This window comes from Dermacentor andersoni, chromosome 7 (genome assembly GCF_023375885.2).
Source record: "Dermacentor andersoni chromosome 7, qqDerAnde1_hic_scaffold, whole genome shotgun sequence".
NCBI lineage: Eukaryota > Metazoa > Arthropoda > Arachnida > Ixodida > Ixodidae > Dermacentor > Dermacentor andersoni.
In genome coordinates, this window is record NC_092820.1 from 93,502,096 (window position 1) to 93,522,380 (window position 20,285).

General features: G+C 48.0%; 1 protein-coding gene across 1 annotated transcript in view; it reads right to left on the reverse strand.

The window, feature by feature from the left end:
- Nucleotides 1–20,285, reverse strand: part of LOC126534122 (echinoderm microtubule-associated protein-like 2) — a 243,654-nt gene that overhangs the window by 218,075 nt on the left and 5,294 nt on the right. The window lies entirely within an intron of this gene.

A 20,285-nucleotide genomic window follows, 5' to 3' on the forward strand; every position in this document is an offset into this window, starting at 1 on the left:
TACCGTGCGTACAACGGCGGCGCGACCACGACGAACCTGCAGCCGTGGAGCAAACTCGTGTGACATGCATACGCTTCTCTCGGAAGAGGCTGCAAGGCATGCATGCGGGCACAGTTCCACAGCCGCGAACAAAACAGGAGCGTGAGCTTGCGCGCTTTACGCGTGCTTCGAGATAATTCGTCAATTTATCCCACGTCACCGCGGTTGTTTGAACGGACAACTTTCGCGCGCGGCAAGAAAGGTACATAACCGCCGTCGTGGGCACGACGCAATGCCGACGACTGCTCCAATTAACGCGCACGTCGACAGCGGATGCGCATTCCCGCCATCGACGACGACGCTGCCCTACCCGCGGGGTTCCGGAGCACGCGGTCGCACACCCCACTAATAAGAGAGCGCGGTCGCGGCTCGCAGGAAAACTTGTCCAAGCCCTGCAGAGCGCACACGTATACCGCGACTTCCCGCTTCGCCGGGATTGTCACAGGCGAACGCGAGGCGCGATGACCGAACACGGGCACACGCGAAGTTCGTTCGCGTGCAGGGAGTTTCTTCGTGTACTGGCTGGTAATCCATAACAATTCTCATATAGTGCAAAATAAGACGGATGACAAAGCGCAGAACGACAGGCACTAGGGCTTTTATTATTTATTCTATTATCATTAGGTTAGAACTTACCAGGGACGTCGTAGGGGACGGGGGGTTTCTTTAAAAATACGCACAATGGACGGTAGAGGAGCGTGGTTTCTTTTTCTTTTTTTTTTTCAGTTTGTCCCAGCGCAATGCGACCGCAGCGGTGGGGATCGAGCCTGCGACCTCGTACTCAGCAGCGCAACTGAACTACCGCGACAGGTACATCGATGCTATTATGGTGCTAACATTTAACTGGTCATGCTTAATGATTCGTGCACACAGGAACAAAGAAAACACAGGGGGAAAATACATAGACGAACCAAACTAATCGCGTGAATGAAAATGTACGCAAATGGTGAAAAGCAGAGGTGGGAAAAAAATTTTTTTTTTTTTCGAATACGAGTGCAATACAGAGTGGTCGAACGCGGACGTGTATATTTATAGCCAGAGCATTTGATTCGATATAACTGAGTACCATGCTTGTACAGACTATAGCGAAAGAGGGAGCCAACTATCACGAACAGTTATAGGATCAGTTTCAACAAAAGTTCACAAATCGCGTCTGTACGAGAGGGCTCTACGAATATCCTCGCAAGATCTTTACTGCTCGGCTTCAAACGAGGTTAATTGAATGGCTGCTGACTCGCTTTCCAGGAACGTTAAACAAATGGTTAGTGGAAAAAAATGCAGAAGTTGTGGAAAAAAAAGAAAAGAAGAAGTTGCCGAAGGAATTCTGTACGTACACGCAAGTAAAATGACCCGTTCCAAGGAAAACGTCACTGGTTGTAGAAAGATAAAACTGGCACTCTCCCCACCCTCCCACCCTCGCCACCGAAAGAAATACTAAATTACACATTGCAAACAAAAGGCTGCCATGTAGACTTCCGCAGCGAAACTGAAAACAAAGCTTACAATCACCCACTTTGTTTCTGCACTGCTTCGAAAACTTTTGTCGCCTCAATTTTGGTAATTTGCGATTACACTGCTTAGCGGACGGAGCACAGCAACCCGACTTCAGCGGTCGGTTATGGCGGAATATTTGGTTAGTTTCGATATTAGAATATAGTTCACTTTCGAATGCGACTACGAATAGTTGGTGTCTAATACATTCGATTGGTATTCGAATATTCCCATACCCCAAGTGAAAATCGTTCAGCTATCAGCAGCTACCATGTGGAAAATCGAATTCTTTTCTGGATAAAGAACAAAAACAAAAAAACTAATGGTTAGCTCAGCACCCATCCCAAACGGATGACACGGAGCAGCCGTCACAGTGTGGCTGCACTGAAGAGGAGGAAGACGACGTGTTCCCGATTGATACAGGGTAGCCATCTTGGCTACCGTTGGCCTATACGTGTGAATATATTTGTAAAGGGCCTTGCGCGTCAGCTACACGTAACAATGTACCTGTTCCACGTGCTTCTCCGCATCACTGCGTTGGCTGCAACGTCTGCCCGAGTGCCATCAGTACGCCTCGCAGCTTCCACTCCAAGAGTAGGATTGTTGTGACTCCGGAGTGTGACGTTATTGAACCGGAAGAGATAAAAGGAAAAAAAAAAGCAAAGAAAAAAAAAACACGTTTTAAACGACCGTTGTCTGCAGACAGTTTATAATATAGAATATAAACTATAATGAAAAGTGGCTAACAGGATGTTAACGGAATAAATAGCCCGCCTAATTTCATAGTTACAGGGGTTAATTACTTCAAACGAGAACGGAAGAAAATCGTATACTTATATTTTGGTGTGCGTTAAGGAACTGCAGGTGGTCGAAATTAATCCAGAGTCTCCCACTACGGTGGCCCCCATAACCTGCTGCGTAGGTTAGGAATGTTAATTAATCTCCGCAATTAAAGGAAGAAAAACAACATTTATTTCCGGACATACTTATATGTATGTCATCTTCGCCCTGAGAGGCAGACGCGTAGACAGATGTCTGGAAGAGTCAGTGCTGAGACCCAACCCTCAGAGTCTTCCATGCAGCGTATGCGCGCGCGCGCACGCGCGCACGCACACACGCACGCACGCACGCACGCACGCACGCACACACACACGCACGCGCGCGCGCGCACGCGCGCACACACACACACACACACACACACACACACACACACACACACACACACACACACACACACACACACACACACACGTATATATATACACTCAGCAGTGTTGAGCTCAGCGCCACACAACAGACGAATATAGGCGGCACGGTGGGTCTAATTAAGGCCACCCGATATCAATCGACGGGCTTTACGCGCGCCAGGTGCAGGGGATGAACGACTTCTCGTACTTGGCAAGCGGTTAAAAAAATGACAAAGAAAACTGACAAAAGAAAGCGACAAAAGAAAGATGAGAAAAAAGTAAAGCCTCTGGTGCAAGCGGCTTTCCACGCCTCTACAGGCGACGGCGCCCCGGGAGAGGCGCACGTGTATGGCACGTCCCAGGTTAGATCACGGAACCGCAAGCGGGGCATCATTAAGCGGGCGCCGACGCGCCCATGCGAGCACGCGAGAGGCCACCTCGAAGCCGCCATCGCGCAAGCTCAAGCTTTGATACAGACGTTTCCAACTGCCCGAGGTGGAACTGCAAAGTGCGGCTTCGCCTATTCACCCGCGAAGGATTCCGCCCGCACGTAGCTGCGGTGGGACTCTATATAAGCTCAATTAGAGAAGGAAGTTGGGCTAGCGAGGCGCGTGTTCCAAAAATTGAGACACATTTAATTAACGAGCGCTAAAAAGACTATGCACATGGACGAGAAAGAGACGCGCATGGGAGTGCGCATGCTTCCCGTTCTCGTCACTATAATGGCTCGTTATTAGCGCTAGTTAAATACACCTCGATTCGCCCGCAAGCACACTCAGCCTGCCACAGTCGTCCGCAGCTTTGCAAAGCGAACCCGCCGCGGTGATTCGGTGGTCACGTGGCGCGTATCTGGCGCCCAACACGAGTTCGGAAAGTTCCCGAGTCCCGATCGCGGCGCAACCGCGTTCCTGCGAGGGCGACGTGCCAAAATGCTCGTGCAATAATAGTTCCGTGCGCGTTAAGGAACCGCGCCACAATTAATTCGCAACGACCTCTCCCCTCCCTCACCCCAGCTGCGGTGTATTTAACGTACGCGTCGCTTTGGAACGCCATACCCCTCGAGTCTTGCAACGCGACGTCCGAAGGATACCATGGGATGGACCTGCACAGAATATCAAGGCGGGCTACTCGACCACAGTTCGACCCCAAAGGATACCAGGGGAGACAAAAAAAAACTAAAACGAAAAGGCTTGACGAGCTCTGTGCTCCCGGTGCATGATTTTACGTGGATCGATAAAAGGAAACCTAAAACGCACCGCGATTACCAATCGAAATACAGCGCGCGCGCATGCGCACATAAGGGTACCGGATACTCGACTGCAAACCGCTATTCTTTCCCGAATGCTTTCGCGCAGTTCGAGGCGTCTGGCCTAGCGTGAACACCTTTCGCTGGACGCTGAGCGTCGCAGAGCACAGCCACGTGACCTGTCTATCATCATCATCATCAGCCTGGCTACGCCCACTGCAGGGCAAAGGCCTCTCCCACACTCCTCCCACTACCCCGGTCATGTGCTAATTGTGGCCATGTTGTCCCTGCAAACTTCTTAAAGGGACCCTGAAACGATTTTGGCGATTTTCTACAAACGTACTGAGTCGTTAGAGTAGGTCCTTCTGATCATTAATTGATGCATCTAAGTGCTCTGCGTAAAGCGTGTAATTTATTATAAGGTTTTAAAAATACACATCGCTGCCGATCGTAGCACACTGCTCGGCGGAATTTTAAGCCGCCCCTACCCATATGATGCAAATAACCCATATGACGTCACGTGGGCGAGCTATCTGATTGGCTGACCAGGGCGCGTGGTCGATAATTTTTCCAACTGTATGGTAAACAAATAATCTTCGTAATAGTTGGAATGTTAGTTCATTTGTTTTTATAAAAGGAAAGTAACATAAAGAGAATGCACAAGAACAATTTTTCAGTACACTTCAACACTTCCGGCACACAGCAAGTGTCGTCTGCTTGTGTTACAACGTACTCCATTTTGACGAGAGCTCCGCGGTCAGAGTCGGTCTCAGTCTTTTCGCGAGCACTATGATTCGACTTTGTTGCCTTGTGGACTGCAAACCTAGCGACTGGCAATATGTCAAGCTGCGACATCGTGTCCCTCTGCAAGGCAGTATACAAGCGAACTGGCTGCTGCGCAGGGGACTGCCGGTATCCGATCGGCGCCAGGATTTGCGCGTTTGTGGCCGTCACTTTACACCGGAAGCTTACTAACGCAATACCGCTTCGCGAGTCCAGTATTAGGGCAAACGCAAGCGCAAGGGGACAGGATCTGGCCGCTTGACTGTGCCGGGATGAGCCACGAGATGAGCAGAAGGGCAAATGTGAATGGTCTGCACGGTGCAGCCACCTGGTGGCACAGAGCTCAACCATACACAGTAGTAGCAACGAAGTGTATTCTTCTTTGCTGCTGGTGTCTATTTTTCGCAGGAGTGTAATCATCAACACGTTGATTTATATATGTTTAAAATGCTTTACACTTGGTTAGAGCAATATTAGCGCTTTGTTTGACTGGTTAAGCGCTGCGCCAGCAAGTGTCTGGACCGTGCAGACCGATCAGGCTGCTCACGTACGTCTAGGTTAAAGTTCCTTCATCAGCTTGAGTTTATGCCTCCAGTCATTTGCCGAAATGACCAGCTTGCCTGTTTTTAGCGGAGTACCGGACACGTTCGGCGCTACGACAGAATGCTCGCAACGCACGCTGCTTCGATAGCTCTCGGCCGACGGCCAAGCGGCTAGCGGAGAGGTCTCGCGCGGGAGGGGGCGTGCTCCTAAACAACCGGAAGTGAACGATGTGACGTCGCATCGTGACGCTGAACCAGTGAAGGCGGAGCTTAGCGCCGCTCGCTCGGCGAGCGAGTTGAGGAGGAAAAGCATAGCTAGGGAGGAGGGTAACTTCTAATCGCTTGCAGCTCCATTAATACGTAACGCTTCACTTAAATTGTGGTGCGAATGTTCTACTTAAGCTGTACCCTACGCGCCTACAAAATTTGTCCGAACCGTTTCAGGGGCCCTTTAATCTCATCCACCCACGTAACTTTCTGCCGCCCCCTGCTATGCTTGCATTATCTTGAAATCCAGTTCATAACCCTTAATGACCATCGGTTATCTTTCCTCCTCATTACATGCCCTACCCATGCCGGTTTCTTTTTCTTGATTTCAACTAAGATGTCATTAACTCGCGTTTGTTCCCTCACCCAATCTGCTCTTTTCTTATCCCTTAACGTTACACCCATCATTCTTCTTTCCATAGCTCGTTGCGTCGCCCTCAATTTAAGCAGAACCCTTTTCGTAAGCCTCCTGGTTTCTGCCCCGTACGTGAGTACTGGTAAGACACACCTGTTATACACTTTTCTCTTGAGGGATAATGGCAACCTGCTGTTCATGATCTGAGAATGCTTGCCAAACGCACCCCAGCCCATTCTTATTCTTCTGATTATTTCAGTCTCATGATCCGGATCCGCGGTCACTACCTGCCCTAAGTAAATGTATTCCCTTACCACTTCCAGTGCCTCGCTACCTATCGTAAACTGCTGTTCTGACTGTTAAACATTACTTTAGTTTATCTGCAGATTAATTTTTAGACCCACCCTTCTGCTTTGCCTCTCCAGGTCAGTGAGCATGCATTGCAATTGGTCCCCTGAGTTACTAAGCAAGGCAACATCATCAGCGAATCACAACTTACTAAGGTATTCTCCATTAATTCTTATCCCCAATTCTTACTAATTCAGGTCTCTGAATACCTCTTGTAAACACGCTGTGAATAACCTTGGAGAGATCGCATCTCCCTGCCTGACGCCCTTCTTTATTGGGATTTTGTTGCTTTCTTTATGGAGGACTACGTTGGCTGTGGAGCCGCTACAGATATCATTCAGTATTTTTTTTACATACGGCTCGTCTACACCCTGATTCCGTAATGCCTCCACGACTGCAGAGGTTTCGACTGAATCAAAGGCTTTCTCGTAATCAATGAAAGCTATATATATAAGGGTTGGTTATATTCCGCACATTTCTCTATCACCTGTCGATGTAACGCAAGAAATCGTCGCTCACGTGATATCACGCCGAGAGCCTGCAGTTTACCACCCTTCAACGTGAAAAATGCCTCGCGAACTTCGCTGTCTTCAGCAACTACGCGCACGTGTGCGCAGAGAGCCAACAGTCAACCACCACCGCACGACGACTTGCAGGGAGGCTCGCAAGGAGCCCGAGCACATGCAGCCGCAGCTTATTTTTATTTTTTTCGTGTTCCGGGTTAAGCGAGTCTAGCCGAGCGGCTGACGGCATTTAACACCTGTTTTGACCGAGCAAGCGTCTCACGCGCAATTTGCGATGACGACCACGACAACGTTGACGGGACGCGCGCGAACTTGCTCGTGCACGCATGCGAAGGAAAAACAGCTGCGTTGAAAGCGCGGACGGGAAAAAAAGAAAAGAAAGAATGACGACTATACAGCCCGGCACGTCGTAAAATGAGCGCTATACACAGGGAACTGGCGAGTTCTATAGGGAGAGACTCCCAAACTATATCGATAAAAATAGATAAGAAGAAAAAGTAAACTGTGGCGACGTCGTTAGAGCGATCGAGAAATGGCGTCGCGAAACGAGAGGATCGAGATGGACGACGTTACATGCGAGCGAGGCGCCGTCCCGACAGCTGTAGTAGACTTCGAAGCTTTAACACTTTTTCGCCCACACTAGAGATAACACGCCACCAACCGAAAGAAGTCGCCCGACCAAACTTTTGCAGAACAAACAAACGAGTTGCATTGAGAGGTGTTGGGTGACCTACATCGTGTTCTCGCTACACGATTTCTTTTTTTTTTCAGTTCCACTTGGCCGACGCATCTTCTTATGATGCGACAAGGAGGACTCACTCCAAGCAAGGCATATGGGTTGCGGTTGTGAGTGCGGCATGTCGTTTGCACTTCTTCGTCCCGTTCATTTTCTCTACAACAGTTAAAACCAAGAGCGCAGAAGCAACGCAAGACACAGGGACAGTCAAGAACACCACGCCGTGATGTTCGTGTCTTCGTAGTTTTCGCCTTCTCGGTTTTAACGATGCAATACCGACAAGCGTGAGCCATATACTCGTATTCTCGCGTTTCTACAACAAGCTATGCATACATACGGCGCCCCTAATGGAACAGTCTCTACTCCGTTGTAAAGAAGCTCCGCTAGAAAACGAGCCCGAAATTTAAACGAATCGGCACCGACCGGTCGAAAGCAGAGCGAAGTCGGCGCCCGTTTGGGCGTCTCGTCCCGCATCGAGAACAACCGCGTCGACCGCACCTATCGCCACCATCTTCCGCCCCCATTTACAACCACCATACCCGCACCCAGTAAATAGCACCGAACAGAAGTCAATGAGTGTCTTTTTCTTAAAGCAATTTTCGTCGCCTACCCAGACTCCGAGTTTACTGGGACACAAGTCGTCTGTTTCCAGATGGGCTGTGGGAGCGGCATCGAAGGTATAGGGTATGGCGTGCGCGACTTGCGGCACAAGAACGATCGCGCGTACCGAGTTTTCGGCGCACTTTAAGGGACGTCGCGCGGTTCAAAGCAAATCCGGAGCCCTCCGCCCTAACTGCGCAGCCCAGCCGTTGCTCTGGGACGTTGAACACCGTCGACCAGACGATCAATCTCGCCTCACCTCGATAAAAAAATGAACAAAACAGTGGGGAGGACTACTGAACGACTAAAAAAACAAAAGAAGCAAGGGTCTGGTCGCCGCGCGCTAACGCAATCTCACTATACCACGAAGCAAACGTAGTTAATCTCTTGCGCCGCTCCGAAATTTTCCGTGACAGAGTGCCAGCGGTTATAGCTATACACGCTGACGGAGACGGATCACGTACGAACCAGCCTGTATAGAGATATCGTCGCTACCATTTTGTTCTCTCTTTCTCTCTCTCTCTCTCTCTCATCTTCTCCGCCATTTCGTGCGTTACAGTGGCCCCGCACGTATGAGTGAGACAGATATAGTCCTCCTCCGACAGCTCCTGAACAGGAGAAGAAGACGCTATAGTTCAGAAAGGAAACGAAGAACACTATACTTCATACCTGTATTTCAGGTAACCGTTGTGTGTTCTTTTTCTGGATCGTAGTTTTTCCATCCCATGCATGAAACACGTACTGATTGCTGCACAAGTCAGTGTTCACGTATGGTATCCTGATGTGTGCGTGCGTGTGTTTCTTTAAATACGCGTGCTTGATAGAACGTATGTTCTGCGATTACCATAATTCACATTCTGCTACGCATACTAACTTTGCCACATATTTACATATACATAACATGTTTTTTTCTTCATCTTTGTTTATTTTTCTTTATTTTGTACGAATGTCAGACCAAACTGTCATGCATTGACGCCGTTCTTAACGCCTTCCCCGAGGCCTGCGAAGTACCACGAGTATAATATATATATATAAATTTATTAATTGATAATACCTTCAGAATGAAACGCCATCTAATGCACACACATAATGAAAAACACCGCCGTGAACCATGGAACAACAAACATTTAATACGCACTGGAAACCCCCATAGCTTCGGTCAGCAAAGAAGGCAATTAAGCAACCGCGCGTCAAAAAGCACAGACGCAAAACCAAGCAGCGCTTTCTAAAACATGAAAACCGCCAAGGGTAGCACCGCAGCAGCTTCTGGGAACCGGTATACTGCGGACAAGCAGATAAACAAAATGGAATATGGTTTCAGAACCCATATATTAAATCTTCTCGCCGAGCTAGTTAATGTAACACGCACGACTAAAGAAAAGAGATTATATCGCGGTACAGAGCGGTAAAAAGCGCTCAAAACCAGCGAAGTTCGCCCAGCGCCCATATATGGCTTTTAGGTCGGCCGCATTATAGATTATCTTTACGGTTGGTGGTTTAGCAAGACTGCTTCGCTGCTCTCGCAAAGAAAAAAGAAATCAACTGGACAATACAAAGCTAGGCCGCGCACTACGAAACGATCATAGGCCAATGGGGCACCGACACGAAAAAGACTGTCGCTTGCTCGTGAGCAACACGAACAGCTCTCGCGCGAGTCACTTAGCTTAAACGTATAATGCGCACAGACGCGGTTCCACACTGAGGAAAAATTAGAACAACTTACTATTCACTTAAATTCATTTCTGGTCGCCGAGAGCAGATTCGTACAAAAAAAAAATCGACAATGAAATGTTATTTGAATTATAACTTAATTAGTACAGAATTTAACTAGTAATTGGTTATAATTCCAATAATTATATCTTGAATATATATATATATGTATATAATATTCAAGATATATATAAGTACATGTAATACATTGCATATGACATATAAATACAGAAGGAGGTCTCAAAGTCGCAAAAGTGAGAGTGAGACCTCCTATAAAACCGTCCATCAGATAAAATTTCGGTAAACAGTGAAAACACAGAAAATGTTAACTGTACAAATGTCCGGTTAAGCAAATAAACATATATACATAAATATAAGAGCACTTATTATGAACTTTAAGAAGCGTTTATGAGTTAAACAAGTATGAGAGCAAACCCTTTTGAAACATTTCAAAGGATTTCTTCTTTGTACCTATACAGGCAAGAAATTCCAAAATGATACTGATGAGAAGTTAGCTGCAGATCTGCCATAGTTAGTCCTGGGTTTGGGTAAGAGAAGGTTGTTTAATTTTGCAAAACAATTTGACGACACACGAGGAAACTGTTACATGCGCAGTAAAGGAATTGGAAGCTAGCTGTCCATTCACATATTTATATATAAGAATGCCGAGAAAGTATCTGTTTAGTTTTTGAACCGATCCAATACCATGTGAGTAGAGTAAGAAGGACGCACTGGACATGAAGCTGCCGAAGGTTATTATTCTTATTGCTTGATTCTGGAGATTCTGAATGGCTGATAAATGAGTCACGTACGTGTTTCCCCACGATGAGATGCAACAGACAACGTTGCTGCGAAAGAAAGCGTAATAAAGCGACAACAATATTTCAAAAGGAAAGAAGGGACGAACTTTTAGTAAAATTCGAATCGCATATGCTGCTTTTCGCGTGAGCAGTGAGATATGCAAGTTAAACTTTAAATGTTCATCTAGTTCGATGCCAAGAAACATTGCCCTAGAGGTAGCATGAATTCGAGTATCACCCACATAGACAAATGAATTATTAGGAATAATTCGGTTAGTTGACTAAAATATCACGAAGTTAGATATTTTGACATTTATGTTGAATTTATTCTTTTTGAACCATTCAACAACATTTATCAAACCTGTATTTAGTTTAAACAACATCGAGTCGACATCTTTATCGGCGGTTATTACAGTGGTATCATCCGCTAAAGTATACAGGAAGAATGTACAAAACTTATCGGAAGATCATTGATGTAAATCAGAAATAAAAGCGCATCCAGAATTGACCCCTGCATACGCCTGTGTTGATGGTTCGAGGATTAGAATAAGTACCAGACACATGTACTGTTTGTTCAGATCAAGAAAATAACTACGAATTAGTTCTAATGGGGGCCCAGATACACCGATTGACTCCAGTTTCTGCAATTAAATGTCGTGCATAATCGAATCAAATGCTTTTGAAAGGTCAATAAATACACCCCCCAACGGCATTACCGGTGTCAATGGCAGATTTTATTTTATCAGTTAGCCATATTAGACCCTATTCAGTTGAGCATTTTGGTCTGAAACCTTACTGGTTATTGGAAAGAATACCAAACTAGTCCAAGTTCTTAAACGTCCTGCAAAAAGTTTTTCTACGAATTTACTGAAAAATGAAAGAATTACTATGGGGCGGTAATTAGAGATTAATCGCTTGTCCCCTTCCTTAAAGACGGGAATAATTTTTGCTTTTTTCAGCGCTGTTGGGGAGAACCCAGTTAGAAATACAAGATTGACGATATGACAGAAAGCATCACAGATTAAATGCGCCATCATTTTTATGTTGGCAGCAGAAAAATTATCAAGACCAGCACCTGTATTCTTAATACTAATGATAACGGTGTAGACTTCAAGTGAAGCCGGATAAAAAAAAAAAAAAAAAACACGATAATCGCGAGCATGTGTAGCTGAGGGGTGCTGTCGACTGGCGTGGATCAATGCCGAATAAGTCATAGAAAGCATTAGCAATATCAGATGGGTTTTCAATCACATGGTTTCCCAAGTGAATATACGTTACCTCTGAATGCACATATATAAAATATTACTATACAGGCTATGCGTGAAGTTCTCCGCGCTTGACTCAGAATTTTGAAGTATCGAGAGCTCAGCGTAGCATATTTAATACGTGGGGTATTGCGGGGTTCACGAATCCCGAATCAGAAGCCGGTTCGGTTTTGGAACGTCGGGTATTTTTAAAAAAATTACGATATCATGCGGTTGGTGCCAAACTCAGCCCTGCATCATTCAACGCTCGGCGTGCATCTGACGTTGCGCTGTTCCTTCATTTCCATTACTGTCGTTGTCACGGCGCACCAGATGCGATCCCCTTTCAGTTATTTATCACTTACCAGCTCCTATAAAGACTGCGTGTCCAATTGTGAACAGCCTTTGCACGTATAAGATATTCCAGATAGGCGCGTTAATTTTCCTCATCAAACGGCCGTAATCTTTGTATTTTACTTGGTTTAGAAATAACATTCCATATTCGAAGGGCCTTTTTTTCCCGAACATTCGCCATTCGACTCGATTCATCAATTTCAATTTTATAACGCCCCAGTTTAAAAGCTGCATAAGGATATATTTAGTGGGTTAGTTGGTTGGCCATTGTTTTTTGAAGCAGCAGCGCACTTCTGTAGGCACACAGACGAGCATTCGCGTTTGTTTCGGTGTTTGTCCGCATATAGAAGTGTACCGCTTCTACAAGAACAAGGACTTAAAAGATATATAGTCGCATATAAAAAAAATAAAATAAACGTGCGGCCGAATCGTGCGCCGCGTAACCGAGAAGCCAGAAGGCGTGATCGACACGGCCTCCACTGCACACAATTAGGTCACCGTGTGCACCAGCTATAACAGTGTATACATGCACACATAGCTCGAAACACAGGCGTGCTCATTACGAAAACTTGGTCGAGCAGAACCAGGCGAGTTCGGTTTCGTATAACTTCCGCGTCGTTGGCGCGTACGCCCTGAAACATCGGGGAATCGACAATTGACCGCGCATTAATAACACATTTTTTTTTTCTTCTTCCGTACACTCGATCATACAGCTCAACGCACAATTATCTTCGAGTGTATAACATACCGGCTGTCCCTGCGCGACAAACGGGGATGATTAAATTGGCGCAGCCATAGTGGCCACCGCCATCGTTACACGGGAGAGATTAGCCGCCATTACGCGGCTTCGAACAAATATCAGCGGGTGCAATTAGCGACAGCCAATTTCGCGGTAAAGCGGTAAGCATTCGTTTTGTGCTGCGTGCACGCATGTAGTCTCCCGTTTCCTCCAAGCAACGTCCTTCGTCGTTGTCACTTTCTTTTTTTTTTTTCCGATATCGGTTTCGTGCATTAGCAGGCATTACATTTTCCCTGGACCATATATGTCCCCGGGTCACTGATACCACGATGCAGACAAGCATATACAAGCATAACCGCGACGCTTATGAGTGTGCGGTCCTTTTTCTGCATCGAGACAAGATCAGACGAGAGCAAATTCGAAGGCATACAGAGTAACGGTCTCTACGGTAGCGGCGTGGCTTCTGTCATTTATCGTATAGAACCGCCGTCGCGGACATTTCTCATTTTCCTTCTTGTGTGTACCCGGACGCAACGCCGTTACCGCGAGCAAATTCGCGTTCCCCGGTTTACCATGGAGCTGCCGTGAGCTTCCAGAGAGACAGCGGCGCACTACGGTACAGTTTTTACCCAAGTAACCACCATTCCAGAACTCTTTTTCTCCCTCGCTCCTTCCTTCGTTATCGCTATGTCATCCTTCGTTGGAGCCAATCCACACCGTACCTTTTTTCCAACACTGATACTCTCTCAGTACGCCACAGTGTTCTATATAGCTCTGGACTGAAGAGCAGCTGTGGAATGGACGGGCGCTCTTTTCTTCGAGCACCCCAACGTCAACGTTGGTGTGGATAGGGTGCTCATAAACATGATCGTCAATGGCGATGCAGTACGGTAGCTGGCTGGGCGAGCAGGTACATCTGCATTGTTACTTCCAGCGCACGCTTTAAACACTTTTTGTTTCGCTTTTGGTTGAGCGAATGTATAGAGCGCAGGTGTGAGTTTTTCGACTTATATGACTGTTTGTAAACAATAGACTTTTAGCCGTGAGTCAGCGCTTGTGTATCGTCTCTCTTTTTTGCCCGTGTTTGAAGTGCGCGCTTCAAGTAATAACAGCAATTGATGTAAGCTTACAAAAGTTATAATATAGAACTCTCGCTCAGGAAACACGCGCGGAAAGAAAGTTTTACACAACTACATGCGGAGAGTTTCCCAGAATATTTTCCCGAAAAGTAACTACACAGCTTTTCACTGGCTCAAATCTTAGTTCCTACATACATACATAATAAAAACATTTGCGTGAGCACTACGGGTGTTACTCTCTCTGTCTTTGCTCTCACTTTGTGCACTATCTACAGGGAATAATGCATGTCAGCCTTATTCTTTTCACTCAACAACTATAGGGGTAACTTAGCTCCACCCCCCCTCAACCTCCTTTTCTTTTCTTATCTTGTCATAATATTCCCTTTCTCCACGCAAACTAACGTCCGTGCGTGTGAGTTAAATGCACTGAATGAAACTGATCTCCAAAGCAACGTAATGCCAAGTTCTGCAAACAAAAGAACAGAGAGAGAGAGAGAGCGTAGATTTTCGGCCCCACAGACAACCAACCGGCTGCGTTGCAAAGAGGTCTCATGTCGTGAATGCATACATTTACAACAGTCGTAAATACAGAGACGGCGCGGTTGCAATTATAGGCACATAATATACACACACGCGCGGCCGTGTATATACGATCGCACAAGTATAGAAAGAAAACCAGACCGGCCAGCTCTCAAGAGTTTGGTTAGGTTGAAGCTCATTGCGCCGATCCTTCTCTCGCACCCCATCCCTTTTTTGTCTCTCAGCTGGCGTGCGTCGCCTCAAGGATGTCAGTTTGCGCTGAAGCACTCGCTCGCACCCATTCCACAACCGCGAACGTGTGCGAGTGTTTCTGTGGACGAGAGTCCGAGAGAGCACGGGTTCTCGCATAGAATATGGGTGAATCTATATACAGATTGAAGAATCGTTTTTTACAAAGAAATCGGGTGAACTGTGTCTCGCTCAACCATCCGACGCATTTCGTGCCAGGAAGCCGCGCTTCCGTTATCGCCGAGATAGGCGGTCGGGATGATAAGAGACGAAAAAGAATCGCAGGAAAGCAATCCTCGCAGAATGCGGCCTCAGATAGCCACATACGAGGCCCCTGGCGTGACGAGACCGTCATTAACAGAGGTCGTACGCGAGAGCGCATTCTGGAATTGTCGCGATGAGCGCCACTTGATATACGGTGCCTGTATATATGACGCCCCCAGAAAGGGGCCGACTGGCAGCAGCGCGATTCAATCTGAAGACCGCTAACTCAGCTACGCTTGCCATGTCGCTGCCGCCGAGCTCTAACTTCCCATTGATTGATTGATTGATTGATTGATTGATTTTCGAAGCCCCAACGTAGCGAAAGGGCTGTGCACATAGTGGACATGCAGCTCGTTCTCAGGAGTTGCGCGTACTTTCGGACGCTCGACCACCCAAATATACACCTTATTAAGTTCACCGTCACCAGCCTACAACTGCGCTCGTCATTGTCACGTGATAGTATCCGCTATACGAATCGGTACAGGAGAGAGGGGAGAAAATAGCAAGAAACTGCCCTAAACAGCTCCTCCCATAGTCAGTATACGGGGAAAGAGAAAAGAAACCAAAACACATTACACCAGTATACCATGCAGAGGAAAAGCAGCGGAAGAGCGCCGCTGCAGGATAGGCAGAATCTGCAGTGACTCGCCGCGGCATGCAGCTCTGTGGCTGGGGCGTTCTGCTGACGATCACGCGGTGGCGGGTTCGACTTCCTCGGCCACATATACCAACCGAAGCGAAGCGCAAAAGTACCCGTGTACTCATAGCTTTACGCATGCGCTTCCGCTACGAAGAACCGCACTGCCGGTCAAAAAATATACTCCCGAGCTACCACTAGCACTAGACGGCGCACATCTCCTAACCGAGATGCTGCTTCGGCACGTTTACGTATCTGAACAAATCAATAAGTCGGTATAGCAGAGCAATGCGCCTCTCCTGCGTAATTTTTCTTGTCTTGTCGTAAAGCTTGCGCAATTCTACGTGTCCTGTCGTGGTGAATCGACTATAGGCCGCGGCAACACGAACAAGGGCTTCGTTCTGCTTCTGTTTCCGCTCCTTTAACTACGCTCGCGCGCACCCCGCGGCCACATCCCGACATACGCGCGATGCAAAGTTGTTTCGTCTCTCTGGCTCACTTTTTTTGCGGCGCCATTGGCTATAAGCGTGGCATGGCCGGCCGCTGGTGTCGAAGAATGCCAGTCGCCGCCCAGTCGGTGGTTTCGAATGGATACTTGTCACAGAGACGTCACAGCCGAGGCTGCTTCTACGGTTCCGCCATTAGGACGAAGTCTCGCGCCACGCGGAGACAGCGCTGCCTTTGTGTGTCTGCTTCTTTCTACGTCCTCGTTCAGTCGCGCTTACACATTCTATCATGGTTTCAGACCAACCAGCACACCAACGTCTTTTAACTGAATTAATCAGCACGGTGTCACGCACGCACAGGTAAGCATGAACACATCTCGCTCAATGACAGCGGAAACTGTCTGTGAAAACGTTGCAGTTAGGAATCGCGGCAGCAGCCGCGAGCCAATTGACCTCCGTGCATCTGTCGCTTCAACGCGAACGAAACGCCAGAGGCACAGCGCATACGAAGCTACCGGCACTACGCGCACTTTGCAAACATCGCGGGCGCGCACTTTGGCCACGTCACAGACCGCTTTCAAGACACACGAGCGCCGGCCACGCGTCCCTACGGCGTCCGGCCAAGGCGTCTACTATGAACGTTGTCTACTACGGCGTCCGCGATTCGCGTGGCCAACCCCGTAGTAGACGCCGCGGTTGACTTCACTCTGTACGGAGCGGCGAGCGAGGAGGTCATCGAGGCACCGTAGCAGCCGCCGGAGAAGAACGCCCCTCCTCCTTCGCCTCACTCCCCTACCTCGCGCGCCACAGGAGAGGGCACTCATCTTGGCCAGGTTCCTCACTCGAGCGAGGAACGCGGCTCAACCTCGCACGCTTTCACTTATACGGAGCCTCACGGCGACGCCGACGGCATAAATGTAGCTGGAGTGTCCATATAATTGCTATCGCAATAAAACAGCGCTAAAAACTTACACCGGACACGTTCTGTTGTCCGGTGTACCGTTTTAAGCGCTGTTTTTAAAGGGCCCCTGAAACGGTTCGGACAAATTTTGTAGGCGCGTAGGGTACAGCTTAAGTAGAACATTCGCACCACAATTTAAGTGAAGCGTTACGTATTAATGGAGCTGCAAGCGATTAGAAGTTACCCTCCTCCCTAGCTATGCTTTTCCTCCTCAACTCGCTCGCCGAGCGAGCGGCGCTAAGCTCCGCCTTCACTGGTTCAGCGTCACGATGCGACGTCACATCGTTCACTTCCGGTTGTTTAGGAGCACGCCCCCTCCCGCGCGAGACCTCTCCGCTAGCCGCTTGGCCGTCGGCCGAGAGCTATCGAAGCAGCGTGCGTTGCGAGCATTCTGTCGTAGCGCCGAACGTGTCCGGTACTCCGCTAAAAACAGGCAAGCTGCTCATTTCGGCAAATGACTGGAGGCATAAACTCAAGCTGATGAAGGAACTTTAACCTAGACGTACGTGAGCAGCCTGATCGGTCTGCACGGTCCAGACACTTGCTGGCGCAGCGCTTAACCAGTCAAACAAAGCGCTAATATTGCTCTAACCAAGTGTAAAGCATTTTAAACATATATAAATCAACGTGTTGATAATTACACTCCTGCGAAAAATAGACACCAGCAGCAAAGAAGAATACACTTCGTTGCTGCTACTGTGTATGGTTGAGCTCTGTGCCACCAGGTGGCTGCACCGTGCAGACCATTCACATTTGCCCTTCTGCTCATCTCGTGGCTCATCCCGGCACAGTCAAGCGGCCAGATCCTGTCCCCTTGCGCTTGCGTTTGCCCTAATACTGGACTCGCGAAGCGGTATTGCGTTAGTAATCTTCCGGTGTAAAGTGACGGCCACAAACGCGCAAATCCTGGCGCCGATCGGATACCGGCAGTCCCCTGCGCAGCAGCCAGTTCGCTTGTATACTGCCTTGCAGAGGGACACGATGTCGCAGCTTGACATATTGCCAGTCGCTAGGTTTGCAGTCCACAAGGCAACAAAGTCGAATCATAGTGCTCGCGAAAAGACTGAGACCGACTCTGACCGCGGAGCTCTCGTCAAAATGGAGTACGTTGTAACACAAGCAGACGACACTTGCTGTGTGCCGGAAGTGTTGAAGTGTACTGAAAAATTGTTCTTGTGCATTCTCTTTATGTTACTTTCCTTTTATAAAAACAAATGAACTAACATTCCAACTATTACGAAGATTATTTGTTTACCATACAGTTGGAAAAATTATCGACCACGCGCCCTGGTCAGCCAATCAGATAGCTCGCCCACGTGACGTCATATGGGTTATTTGCATCATATGGGTAGGGGCGGCTTAAAATTCCGCCGAGCAGTGTGCTACGATCGGCAGCGATGTGTATTTTTAAAACCTTATAATAAATTACACGCTTTACGCAGAGCACTTAGATGCATCAATTAATGATCAGAAGGACCTACTCTAACGACTCAGTACGTTTGTAGAAAATCGCCAAAATCGTTTCAGGGTCCCTTTAAGCATTATGGAAAACCACCAACTCGCCCAATCTGCCGTTCTTCTAAGTAACACGTCACCTCAAAACAGTTTGTTAACAAAAGAAAAAAAGAATAAGGTCGTGCGGAACAAAATTATCGCTTTAGCCCGACTGAAGTTTTCAACAAGGAAAAAAATTTAGGCACACGCGTAACACTTAGCACCTCTGCAAGCTATTTCGCTTTTTTTTTTGTTTTTACGAAGTCTTTCATTTCTTAGCAAACCGATTCGACCCTCCCGCGTTGGGCGGTAGTACAGTTAGAGGTCTTTCGTGCCACATACCGCGACGCCCACCGCCATTGCCACCGTTCCTGCAGTGCTACAGAAAATATCGGTGCCTTCAGTGAGCAAAGCACTGCATCGCCCACTGTGGGCCGTGAAACGCCACCTCCATGCACCAAATGCAAACGAGCGCGAGTACGTCCTCGTTCTCGCCCGGAAGAGAGAGAAAGAAAGAAAACTGAATTCTCGAACAGATTCCACAGAGAAGCAAAACGAGAGTCAATGATATCCGCTGCCGACGTTTCAGAGTGGGCGGCGTTCAATGTCTTTCCTACCTGCGTATAGTTTCTTTTTCTTTTTTCGTCAAACGCGCGCCAAACAAGCGTCTAAACATAACTGCGTGGCTTTCTTATGCGAGACGGGCTTAGGCGCGCCTGCGTTTGGAACCTGCGAGGGGTGAATGCTACTATTAGGCGCGAGAACGTCCTGTGCGGACACATATGAGGGACGCGTAGCCTGCGTACAGTGCACATACCGCCTACTGACGGACTATGCGTGTAAGGGTTCACTGTACCGTCCCTCATCGTCTCCGATTTTCCCTTACGCCTTCGAGGAGTAGCAGGCTCGAGACACGCCCTATAGGCAGACCTCTCTTCGCTTCCCTTCGTTAAAAAAACCCCATCCTCCTCCCGATCGAGTGTCCCGTTAAAACGACCATGCCTGCGTCAGCGACGAACAGCGCGGTCCCGCGCAGGCGGAGAATGTCCACTGCCTGGCAGAGGGACTGGACACGCCGCAGGAGTAACGGTCTCGAAAGTGGAACGAAAGAAAACTGCGCGACACAGGAGCCTACAGCCCGAAAGATCGAACAAAGCAAAAGAAGGAAGCAACAACAACAACAACAACGTCCTGAAGTTCCGTGCCGGCTCGCAAAGAGAGATGCGGCGAATCGCGAGATGAGTTCACACGAACCGCCCCAATGCGCCAGCGTGACCTTAAATAAGACAGACAGACAGACAGAAAGACAGAGAGAGAGAGAGAGAGAGAGAGAGAGAGAGAGAGAGAGAGAGAGAGACCGATTTCTCCACATCGGGTGACGCCGTACAGCAAATCAGAGACACAAAGAACTCTCGCGTCAAAGCGGGAATAACAAGACGTCATTACGATAAATGAGAGGGAAAAAGAAAGAACAGTTGAAGAAGGAGGGTGGGGGGGGAATAGAACGAAAAGCTAAACACAGCTGCCCGTTGCACAGTGCTGCAGCTTTCGCCGGTCGACAGCCTTTCTGGCGCTCCTAGCTGTGTCATGCCCTGAAAAGTACGCACCCAACCCTAAACCTTCTTTCTGTCTCTCTCTCTCTCTCTCTCTCTCAAGAAGCGCAGAACGCAG